This window comes from Mus caroli, chromosome 3 (assembly GCF_900094665.2).
Source record: "Mus caroli chromosome 3, CAROLI_EIJ_v1.1, whole genome shotgun sequence".
Taxonomy (NCBI): domain Eukaryota; kingdom Metazoa; phylum Chordata; class Mammalia; order Rodentia; family Muridae; genus Mus; species Mus caroli.
The window spans coordinates 129,593,502-129,606,711 of NC_034572.1; positions in this window are offsets into that span (position 1 = coordinate 129,593,502).

Sequence of the window (13,210 nt, forward strand, 5' to 3'; positions counted from 1 at the left end):
TGTCCTGGAACTCACTCTGTAGACCAGGCTGGCCTCGAACTCAGAAATCCGCCTGCCTCTGCCTCCCAAGGGCTGGGACTAAAGGCGTGAGCCACCACCGCCCGGCTGGTAACTCTTTCAAATATTATGAATTTATTATAAATGTGTCTATCAGAGGAGAAAAGGTAAAGACTTAGCGATGCTCATATTGCATGGAGACATGAGTTTAGCCAGGTGATTAATAGTAAAAGTAAATTAAAGTTATCCTGCAGTGCTCTGATCTGAGCAATAAAACAGCAGGATGCACAGGACACTGATGTCATCCGTGCCTGATGGGCAAAGGCCACTCAAGCCATAACAATGAAACCCAAGTTTTGTAAATACCCAACTGATTTTTTTCTGTGAGAATCCCTCTTGCCACATACAGACAAGTGAATAAAAATTTGATTAACATTCTAAGGGCAGACTGTTTCCCTATGGAAAAGGAATGAGATATGATGAATTTGTATAGAATATGTCCATTCTGGGCACAGGTTACCTATGATAGACACGCATGCACCTTTCTGAGTCGATCAGAGGTGGAATGGGTTGCACAAAAGAATCAAATAAGAGACACTTTTTCAAAAGTCAGATTTTGTAGACTTATAGATGTGTGTATGCTTAGACAGTACTTGCTAATTGTTATGTGTAACTTGTAGATCATGACATTTCCATGTATTTGATCGTTTTATTTTGCAGGAAGTTTCTGAGTGGGCAGTATTGTTTTTTTTTTTTTTTATATTTTTCAAATGAGGAACTGGGGCCAGGAGTGGAGGGTAATTAAATTTCCCAAGGTCAAAATGTTAGTAAGCAACAGACCCAGGAAAATTCCATAACCATATTTTTCATCTAATTATGTTGATGTCTGTTTAACAAATAGTTATCTTGGTGCACAATCCAAGATATAGTATCTTTCAAATCAAGTTAAACTCATGCTTTATAGAAAAGAAATTTTATAGTTTTCTGAGATAAACACATTGCAAAATGAGATACCATCTGATCAAACTACAATTATTTTTATTATTTTTAAGAGTGACTTAGACATCTAAAAAGTGTTGCCAATGTAAAAGTGAATATTACTGAATGTACAACAATAAATGGATATGTTCAAAAACCACACAGTGAGAATGTATGCCTGTAATAATGGTAGGTGTTGTAATAATGGTAGGTGTTGATTTGAATGAACAGCTTCACAGGTAGCAGTGATAAACTTAAGTACATACATTCATGCAGGTATACATACATACATACATACATACATACATACATACATACATACATGAAAATATATTAGCAAACATACATGCTCTGTTGTAGATATAATGCTGATTCTGTGAGAACTCATGCGTACTTGTGCGGTAGGAAATCTAGTGCAGAAGCATGGAGGTCTCACAGCTTTTCTGTGAGGGAAAAATGTTCAATATTTTGGTTACAGAAGAATGGGATTAAAATAAGAGCAATGAATGTTTCCTAAGTACTCTCACTGATGCACTCCTGAGAAACACCAGAGAAGGATGAAGAGCACCCAAGGATTATGAGAAAAAGATTCGGGCAGAAGCTGAAAGGTCTGTGTGCATTTTTGATGTTCTTCAACAGGGAGGTTCATTTCATATTTTGAGGCATGTGCATATGTATGCATATATGTATCTGTGTGTGCATGTGTTTAAAAATAGTGAAAACACACAACACACACACACACACACACGACCCATAAAACACAAACCAGGAAGTAACAATGTGTATTCAAAGACCAGTGAGCTAAAAGATGTCAAAACGAGACAATATGAGACAAAAATTATTCTATAAAAACACCACTGGGTTTGTTTCGTGTTGCCAAGCATGGACCTCCTCCCTTTACATGTGGCTTATGTAGCCAGTGAGACAACATTAGGGGAAAAATCTGATTCTATTCCTTTGCAAGCAGTTGCCAGTTGGGGATAGCTTCTTGGTTTATGATAGCAGCCCAGGTCCACTTTGTGGCTCAGCACTGGGATCCTTTCTGGCTTGAACCCGTGCAGGTGGCCTTTGTCTCCTTGAGTTTATATGTGCATCAGTTCTATTTTGTCTGAGAGAAACTGCTTTCTTGGTTCATCCATCCCTTCTGGCTCTTACAAGCATTTTACCTCCTCTTTTCCATAGCTCCCTGAGTCCTGAGAAGAGGAAGTTAATGAAGACATCATCTTTAGCACTGAGAGTTCCAAAGTCCCTCTTGTCTGCAAACATGGGTCTTAGTGATTGTTCAATTGCTGTGAAGAGACACAATGGCCACGGTAACTCTTATAAGAAGAAGAAATTAATGGAAGCAGGTTGCATAGAGTAGTACAGTTTTATAGGGCCCGTCCATAACCATCACTGTGGGAAGAAGATGGACATAACTCCGGAGCAGTTAGCTGAGAGTGTAACATCCTGATTCCCAGGCACCAAGGAGAGAGAGAGAGAGAGAGAGAGAGAGAGAGAGAGAGAGAGAGAGAGAGAGAGAGAGAGAGAGTTGACTTAGCGTGGACTATTATAATTTCAAAGCTCATTCCTAGTGACACACCTTCTTCAAGAAGATCACATCTCTTAATTCTTCCTGAATATTTCTACTACCAGGTGACTAAGCATTCAAAATGTAAGCCAATAATCTCATCTAAACCACCCATCACCACCTACAGCCAGAGGAAACTTCTCTGATGATGGACAGGGGAGACACTGATCATGAGTAGAGCAGAATATTGTTAGGAGTTATTTTGTTGCTAGGTTCCTATAACAAAACAGTAGTATTTGGTTTCTCCTAGGCCCACTACCTATCTAGTCTTAGGTGCTTGTCCAGTCCACCCAGGCAGTGTCTGAAATATATTCCATCTCATGGAGATACCTTAAATATAATCAACTAAAGGGTGGTTACTCCTACAACATCTGGGCCACTATTGTATTGGAGTATCATCCAGGTACGTCACCATTGTAGACTGCAGAGTTTGTACCTGGGTTAGTGGCTACATTTCTCCCCTGATAGTGTACACTGTACCTTACAATACAATGAACACTACTCAGTAGAAAATTTTAATAAGGTACCCAGCACAAATTCTCTGTATTCCATGAGGTATGTAAGTATTGTCTTCATCCATAGGGCCTTACATATGCTTGTAGAGAGCAAACAATAAGCAAATAACATTATATTGCATAAATATAACATTTGTTTTCTCCATTCATCTGCTGATGGACATCTGGTCTGTTTCCAATTTCTGGTTATTATTAGTAGAGCAGCAGGGAACATTGATGAGTAGGTATCTCTGAATACATATATTGTCAGCTTCCTGGGGAATTGCCACACTGATTTCCATGATGGCTGTACATGTTTGCACTCCCATCCTCAGTGGATGAGTGTTTCCCTCTTCCCACATCCTCACCAGCACAAGCAATCATTTTTTGTATAAATGTTGGTCACTTTGACCAGATTTCTCTAAACATTTTATTGGGAGATAGAGACTCGGGGCACACTAAATGAAGGTTACAATGACCTTCACTCATTCAGACAAATAAAGCCTTATTTTATACCAGCTATGTGGCCCAGGTCTGCTACTTCATCCCCTCTATGTCTCAGAACTCTGTGGCAAATAAGTTAGTTACAAGACTTGCTCTCCTAGCTCTCTCCACAGACCTGTGTTTACTGTGTTGCCCTGCAGAGTAACACAAGGAGCCTATTGGGAGATGGTCCTCTGGAACTCTTGTTCATGCATCTATTTCAAGTCGACCACTGGGGGCACTATTTATTATTCAACCAGTGACCTCTTTATGATGAAGTTCAAGAGAAAACTTAGCCTTAGTTCTTAGTTCTTAGGAGCAAGAACAGATATCTACTACTGCCCCCCCGGAAATAAAAATGCTGTTGTATAAACAACAAGGTCACTTTCTGTAGGTTTCAGAAAACTAGAGCATGATTTTAGGCCTAATTTAGGTTGCGGATAGGCTCTCAAAGTTTTCATGATCATCCTGTTTCTTTTCCTTCATGCTGGTGTTTTATTCATCTTTCATGAGGTTCCAATGTCTGCCTTCATTCCTATTTTATGTACCACTGTAAGTCACAATCCTGCCTTGGAGGAAAGTTGATAGTGAATATCAGTTGTCTTATTGTAAGCATGTTACTTTATCAGCATTCAATGGTCAATCACATTTTCCCTTAGGGAATATAATATATGCTAGGGTTTTTCAACTAGTAAAATAATGATTCAATTTAGGTATCTTCTAAGAACAGCCCTATAGTGAGAAAATGGAATGTCATAGATGTGGGGACTTGTCCTAAAATTTTACTTCCTTGTTTGATTCAATCATTTTAGCCTTTTTAGTTGCCTATACGATAGTTCTTAGAAAGACTGATTTGGGATGTCGAGGGGTGAAGAACTTTGGGTCATTCCATGTACACAGTTGACTGACTAGAAAGCTGGAAATTGCTGGGATTCTATTTTATGGCACTTTCAGAAAGAAACCAGTAAATCTTATAAAGTAAACTGCACAATAGGTTAAAAGCCTGAATTTTAAAAATGAAATTTAAAGCATATTTGAATGAAGTATAAGGAAAACAATTACAGAATGTCTAAGCAGACATAGCCTTCTCCGGTATGTGGAGAATGTTACCAAGAAGGAGAAATAGAGAGACTCAACCCTGCCAGACATAAAAAACATGTAGGAAGTAAGGCATAAGACATTTTATGAAGAAAAATAAAAACAATTTCTTAAAACCATAAACCTTTGTACAAAGATGTGAGGGAGCAGAAACCTCACACCATTTTCTTCAAATTGGGAAGAAAGAGTATGATTCTTTCTTCTAACAGATTCTATGAATAGCAAAACAGAAATTCAGGAAAGAGGAAAAGCAGCAGAAGCAAATGGCACTGTGATCTACCAGAGCAGAGATCAGAAAACACAAACACAATAGGCACTAGGCACCTTGCTCCACGGAGATTGGTGAGGGAGAAGCTGCAGAAAGGCAGGCAGGCAAAGCTGTGGATCCCTTACTTTCTCTTTGTGAAATAGAATTCAGCAAAGTCTTTCTGGCATGTGCAATAGGGTCTGGGTTTGGTGGTTTTATATTGGATGGATCCCTGGGTGGGGCAGTCTCTGGATGGTCTTTCCTTCGGGCTCTGCTCCAAACTTTGTCTCTGTAACTCCTTCCATGGGTATTTTGTTCCCCATTCTAAGAAGGAGTGAATTATCCACACTTTGATCTTCCTTCTTCTTGAGTTTCATGTGTTTTGCAAATTGTATCTTGGATATTCTGAGTTTCTGGGCTAATAACCACTTATCAGTGAGTGCATACCATGTGTGTTCTTTTCTGATTGGGTTACCTCACTCAGGATGACATCCTCCAGATTCATCCATTTGCCTAAGAATTTCATGAATTCATTGTTTTTAATTGCTGAGTAGTACTCCATTGTGTAAATGTACCACATTTTCTGTATCCATTTCTCTGTTGAGGGACATCTGGGTTCTTTCCAGCATCTGGATATTATAAATAAGGCTGCTATATGGAATACAGGGCCCCCAATGGAGGAGCTAGAGAAAGTACCCAAGGAGCTGAAGGGGTCTGCAACCCTATAGGTGGAACAACAATATGAACTAACCAGTACCCCTAAAGCTTGTGTCTCTAGCTGCATATGTAGCAGAAGATGGCCTACTCGGCCATCAATGGGAAGAGAGGCCCTTGGTCTTGCAAACTTTATATGTTCCAGTACAGAGGAACCAGGGCCAAGAAGTGGGGGAGTGGTGGGTAGGGGAGCAGGGTGGGGGGATGACTTTCTGGATAGCATTTGAAATATAAATGAAGAAAATATCTAATAAAAAATGAAAATAAAAAGAAATCAGTTAGCACATGCTAATTGATATGACCTTTTGAAATGTATCCTAAACTAACTTCTGAAAAACACTTAGACATTGAATAAGCAGTTTCCCTTTGGAATCTGTCCTCACAAGAGAGAAATGTGTTTAAGGGTGTTTACACAAGATATTTTGTTCATCTGTAAGAGAATATTAAAATAAAGGAATGTATGAAGATGTATTGTGCCTAAGCTCAAAGCATGGTCATGATGGAAAATCAAGTCAAAATATAATTTGCTGATATAAATACTGATTTATATGATAGTATGAGCAGTGTGCTCTAGCCATGGAGAAACAGGAAATTTGGCTTTTGCTTGGAAACGATGAGAGAATTAGAAAGAGTCAGTTTGGACGTTGTACTTATATTTAGAACATTTTATTGAGATCTATGTGGCATGAAATGTTGTGGATTTGTATTTAATACAGTTTGGAAATGAAGATACAGCAAACCAGTTACAATGATTTTCGGTGCCATATTCCCAGGACACACCACCAAAAGTTTTCTCTGTCATCTCGAAGATTATTAGGTTTGGTCTCTTGTTACTTTGTCCAGATACTGGGAGATTACCAATGCTTCTCTCCTTTTATGTTTATGGAGAAATTATACTATTCTCAAAGTTTAAAAAAAATGGAAAAGAAGTTCTGGATAGAGGCTTTTAAATGGGGATGTGATGTGGAAAAGAGGAAGTTGTCGATACTTTACAAGAAAAAGTGGCAATAATAAATCTGTATAGATCAAATGTTTACCAACCAATACTCCAGCCCAGATATTTCACAACGCAGAATGTTTCCCCATATTTATAAAGATAATAAGATGTGTTTATCTCAGAAGCTTTATGTGACGTTCAAAGGCATTACACCAAAGATTGTATTTCAGCAAGAAAAACAACACAGTACTTACTGCCCAACACAAACAAAACATGACTTCTCTTTTCTTTGCTTTTTGTTCTCTTTTTTCATTTTATTTTATTGTTAACTTATTTTTTACACCCCACATTTTATTCCCTGCCTCTCCACATCCACTCTCCATCTGCTCCACATCCCACACCTCCACCCCACCCCACCCTGTCTCCACATGGATGCCCCATTCTGACCCTACCTGACCACTAAACTCCCTAGGGCCTCCAGTCTCTTGAGGGTTAGGTGCATCATCTCTGAATGAACACAGACCTGGAAGTCCTTTACTGTATGTGTGTTAGGGGTCTCATAACAGCTGGTGTATGCTGCCTGTTTGAGAGTGTTTGAGAGATCTCAGGGATCTAGATTAATTGAGACTGCTGGTCCTCCTACAGGGTTGCCCTTCTCCTCAGATTCTTTCAGCCTTCCCTAATTCAACAACAGAGTCACCTGCTTCTGTCCATTGGTTGGGTGCAAATATTTGCATCTGATTCTTTCAGCTGCTTGGTGGGTCTTTTGGAGGGCAGTCATGATAGGTTCCTTTTTGTGAGCTCTCTATAGCCTCAGTAATAGTGTCAGGCCTTGGGACCTCCCCTTGAGCTGGATCCCACTTTGGGCCTGTCACTGGACCTTTCCTCAGGCTCCTCTCCATTTCCATCACTGTGATTCTTTCAGACAGGAACAATTATAGGTCAGAGATGTGACTATGGGATGGCAACTCCATCCCTCACTTGATGTCCTGCCTTCCTGCTAGAGGTGGGCTCTATAAGTTCCCTCTCCCTACTGTCCGGCGTTTCATCTAAGATCCCTCCCTTTGAGTCCTGGGAGTTTCTCACCTCCCAGGTTTCTGGTGCATTCTGGAGGGTCCCCTCAACCTCCTATTTCCTGAGGTTGCCTAAAACGTGACTTTTCATATTGAAAAAAAAAAAAACACATCATTTTAGTGAGTATGACTTCAGAACCATTTTTTTTGAAAATTATGTTTTTTTTTAACATTTCCCAATTTTTGGGTTTTGAAATTTTAAAGTGAACGACTATGCTGCTGCTGCTGCTGCTGGGGGTGAGGATGGTGGTGATAAACAACCAAGAATGATCTAGGCTTGGTGACCTATACCTGTAACACCTTCAGTTGGAAGAGTGAGGGGAGAAACTTGTGAATTGAAGACTATCCGGGGCTACAAGGTATGACCTATCATACCTTTACCATTCCCTTATTTTTAGTAAAAATAAAAGGAAGAGAAGAAGAGAAGAGATTCAAGGAGAGATGGGAAAAAGCAGTGCAGGGGCGGGAGGAGAGATGTCACTGAAGCTGGTGGGGAAATGGAAGAAGTGGGGTAAATGGGACAGAGACACCAGACACGGGAGTTATGCACAGTCCTGGAGACACTGCAGGACCATACGAGGCACAGGAGTTATCCACAGTCACGGGACATCAGCAGCTCGAAGGTGAGAGGAAGGGTATGGGGTGAGAGAAACCGGGAACCAGCGGAGTTTCTTCATCTCCTTCAAGAGATTGCTGTGTCAAAGTGGCATTGCTCTGGTTTGCCATGGTTCAGAGTGACGACGAAGCCAGGAATGTTTTCTGTTCCACCAGTGGCTATATTTCAATATTGTGTGGCAGTTTCTCATCTTAATTAGCCTCTGATTCGAGGACAGCTTGGCTGAAACTCACCCAGGAGGCTCGTGGGCAACCCACTTACACCCCTGCATCCCAGCGGATGCCACTCACAGATGGCCAATTTCCCCCACAGAGTGATTATTTTCATCATCGGTGAATAAAGTCCAGGGATTTTATTATGAAACCTTTGTCCTGAAGTAACTTGCTCAGAAGCACACAGTAAGTGCAAACTCTCTCAGTAAAGCTTCAGCTCTTTTTGCTCCTACCAAACAGCTCATTTTTATCCTTAAAAGAGAGTAGGCACAACGGAAATACGCTGTAATAAAATCAACTAGGTTCTAAGAGCACTTTGTATTTTATTCCTTTAAAGATGTTTTCCTCTGTCTAGGTCTCCTTTGAATCAACAATATAAAAGCAAATCAGTGCTGCTCAGCTGACATTCAGTACATCCCACGCTGGTAACGTGGGGGATGGATGTGTGCAGGGGCGTACTCACAGTGCGGTGCGGAAAGTGAGCATAAAGTATGAGCTGTCCGCACAAGACTGAAGAGACATCATTGACACTTCCTGGTGAAGTTCCAAACCTGTCCTTCGGCTCAGGATCGCTTTACATGTGATTTGGTGTTTAATGAAGCCTTGGGAAAAGATCAGAGACAGACCGTTCAGTCTAAAAGGAGGAGCCACCAGGCAGATGCTACAAGTATTCCTATTCATTCTTCTACAGTCTAAGTGTTTTCAGATTCCTAGAACATTGTGAGTTTTTCCTGCTTTTCTTTATTATTATTATTATTATTATTATTATATATTTTCTTTATTTACATTTCAAATGCTATCCCGAAAGTTCCCTATACATCCCCCCCGCCCTGCTCCCCTTTTCAAGACATCCAAAAGAACACTTTATAAAATTACAACAGCAAAATACGATTTACACTGAGCGCCGGTAACATCAGTTACGTAATTTAGGCTAATCTTGAGGAACGCTAGGCTACACTTGTTTGTTTTTTAAGGACTATTAAGAGACTAGACAGAATCTATCATAGTTTAGACATGTCTTGAGACAATTCCACTGCTCAAACTCCTGCTTATTTAATTCTGTAGGGGTTCTTTCATACCTGCTCCCACTTTTCCTGATCTGTCTCAAAATGTTGTGATGGCAGAAGTAGGGAAACAATGACGATTTTTGTGGAGAATTTATTTTATTTTATTTTATTTTATTTTATTTTATTTTATTGAAAATAGATTTTATTTTGGTATATTCTGGTTATAGTCCCTCCTCTCCCCTACTCCCCTGTGAAGGTTTGTATATCCTTGGACCAGGGAGTGGCACCATCTGAAGGTGTGGCCTTGTTGGAATAGATGTGACCTGGTTGGAATGGGTGTGTCACTGTGGGTGTGGGTATAAGAGCCTCACCCTAGTTGCCTGGAAGTCAATCTTCCACTAGCAGCCTTTGGATAAAGACATAGAACTCTCAACTCCTCCTGCGCCATGCCTGCCTGGATACTGCCATGCTCCCACCTTGATGATAATGGACTGAACCTCTGAACCTGTAAGCCAGCCCCAATTAAATGTTGTTTTTTATAAGAGTTGCCTTGGTCATGGTGTCTGTTCACAGCAGTAAAACCCTAACTAAGACATCCCCCAAGTTGCTCCCCATTCACATTGACATCCTTTCTATGTCAGAAAACAAATCAGCATTTAAGGAATTATAATAAAATAAGATTAAAAAAATAGGAATCCGACCAAACATCCAACCACAAAGAGACTGAAGGAAAAGCACAAGGCATGCATATAGATGCAGTGACACTCCCATTCACATACACAGGACTCCTACCAAAACACAAAAGTGGAAGCCTTAATATATACACAAAGGACATGAATGGAAGTCAAACAAACAAACAAACAAACAAACAAACAAACAAAATGGAGAAATCTGCCTGGTGGTCAACTGAAAGCTTCATCCCCTCTGCATATTGTTTATAATGATAGAAGAAGCTATGAATGCTGCCAGAAAGGAGATCTTCAGTCTCACATGGCTATGGATTGCAAGCTACAGCAATAACCTGCCTGGCCATATGTGTCCATAAGTGCAATAGTGGCACGCATGTTAGGAAAGTAGTCAACTACTTTTGAAAATATTGGATTAAGGTCTTAGTTATGGAATGGAACACATATTTGACTGTGTCTAGAAAGGTCAATGCCATTAAGGGGGAGTTTACTACTACTATTCTGTTACATGGATATAACAATATAAAGGTTTCTAATCATACATTATACCTGTAAAGCATCAACCATCATTCAGCTTTTATAAGAAAAGCATTTTCTTGCAGTAAACAGCAATGAACACCAAGACTTAGGAGTGCTCAGCTATAAATGGGTGCCTATAACATACCCCACCGCTTCCACCTCAAGGCTCATGGATCTATGTTGAAATGAGTATGAGAGTCAGAGGTGATGGATGGCTCCATGGAAACAGAGTCTTCTAGACACAACATGGTGGATACACATATGAAGTCACAGGAACAGTGACAATATGAACCAAATCAATCTACCCAAACTCAAGCTAGATAAAATGGCAGCCTGGAGGAGGAGACAGGGGGATAAAGTCAGACCCCTAGCTGAGGAACTTTGATATTTTATTGCTGCTGGAAGAGCACAAGTCAGTTTTGTTCAATAGAGTATCACCTGGCATACACCACACTCCAAGACCTGCTCCATGCCCACAAGTAGGACAACTCAAACTAGACTTGAGGGACCAGACTGTGGTGTGTGTGTGTGTGTGTGTGTGTGTGTGTGTGTGTGTGTACTGAGAGAAAGAGAGTACATGAAGTTGGATAGGTAGAGATGTGAGGGATCATCTGGGATGACTGGAGGGATTAGGATGAATCTGAGCAAACTATATTGTATTAAAATTTCAAAGAATAATAAAGCCATCATTTTATAAAGCGATATGTGTGGCTGTAAGCTTGTGATTCTTATACTTGGGAGGTGGACAGAGAAAACTATCTGGGGCTCATTAGCTAGCAAGTTTCAGATCACTGATTGAACCTGTGTCACAGGTACTTGTGCACATACACACCTCCCCCACTCCCCACCCCCACATACACACACACGTAAAGACGTGAATAATAACTGAGGGATATTATCAGAGGTTGTTCTTCTGGCTTTCACATGCACACATTTGCAAGAGTAAATGTGTGCCTTAACACGTGTGTACATGCACATACATGAACTATACACATTTTTACACATATGTGTGTGCATACACATGCACACAAACATATTCATATCCCTCTCACTCCATAAATCTTATTCCATTAATGGCTAGAAAACATGGATGAAAAATCTCTACTTTATATCTCTGGATTTCTCAAAACATCTTTGTTCCCTCTCTCTTCAGCAGACTTTAATTTTTACAGGGAGTGGGCTTCTCTTTGCATGTGACAGAGGAGAATGAGTACAGAGTTCTCTGGATTAGACTGCCTCTCAAAGCTGCAGTAGGGTGGAGTTTGTCATTGAATTCAAAATTTATGGAGAAACTGGGGTTATAGCTCACTGTACAGCATATGCTTACTATGCATGATACTTGGATCTTAATCCACAGAATTATAAGTAAATAAATTAATAAAATATTGCATATGATTAACTGTCCTAAGAACTATAATCAGAATTAAAATGAATGGACTATGAAAGGGGATGTCACTTAGATCATTTAATATATACTCTAGAATGAATCAATACATTCTCTGACAAACAAACTCATTCTGCTTTCAGTAAAAGCAGTTCCAGGGATGAACTCGCCTAATGTTATACAACTGATGCTCAAGATCGTCCCATAATGCTGCCCATGCCTGACACTCAGGTTCTGTTGTCAGCCTTACCCTTGAACATAGAGGCAGAAACTGATGGTGTCTAGCAACTTGGCAGCAACAAAGGTGGGTCTGCTGCATCCATAATGACATCACGAGTTTATAATATGCCTTTAACCAATCTTCTATTAATTGCTTTCTTGATTCATACAACTTATTGAGAATATAATTTACTGTTTCTAGAGGGATCCTTTCTCACACTGTGATAATACAGCTCAGTTAGGAGCTGTTTTAAAATAGAGGTTCATTCATTTTCATTCCCATTTAGTCCTTAGACATAATGGTGGATTTCATAAAGATATGTTCGTGTGTGTGTGTGTGTGTGTGTGTGTGTGACTGTATTGTCACCTCTACGCATTCCCTTCTCCATCTATCTCTCTATTATCATATTAAAGAAAACATGTACTATTATTTGCTTTTCTGAGTCTGACCTAATTCCCTTTATATGATGTTCTCTTGTCTTACATATTTTCTTGTAAGTGATATAATGACATTAGACCTTATGGCTAAGAATACTTATTTATGTATAGGTGTTAGACTTTCTTTACCCTCTCATCTACTCATGAGAAGCTATTGTGTATGCTTAGGCTATTGTGAGTGGTGCTTTAGGAAGTATAGTGATACAGGTGTCTCCATAGTACTCTGACTTAGAATCCTTGAGGCATATTCTGAGGACCATTACAGCTGGATTACATAGGAGCTCAAGTGTTAATTTTGGGGAAACACACATACTGATTCTCCCAGTGGCTGGTTTCCTACATCCCCACCATCAGTTTCTAAGGCACTCTTTGTACACATGTTCCTTAATAGCTGTTATTTGCTTTCTTAGTGATAACTATTCTAAGTGGAGAGAATGGACTTTCAATGTCTGTTTTATTAGTATTTCCACAATGATGAGCATTCTTTCTATGCTTATTTCTTTTTTTTTTTTTTTTTTTTTTTTTTTTTTTTTTTTTT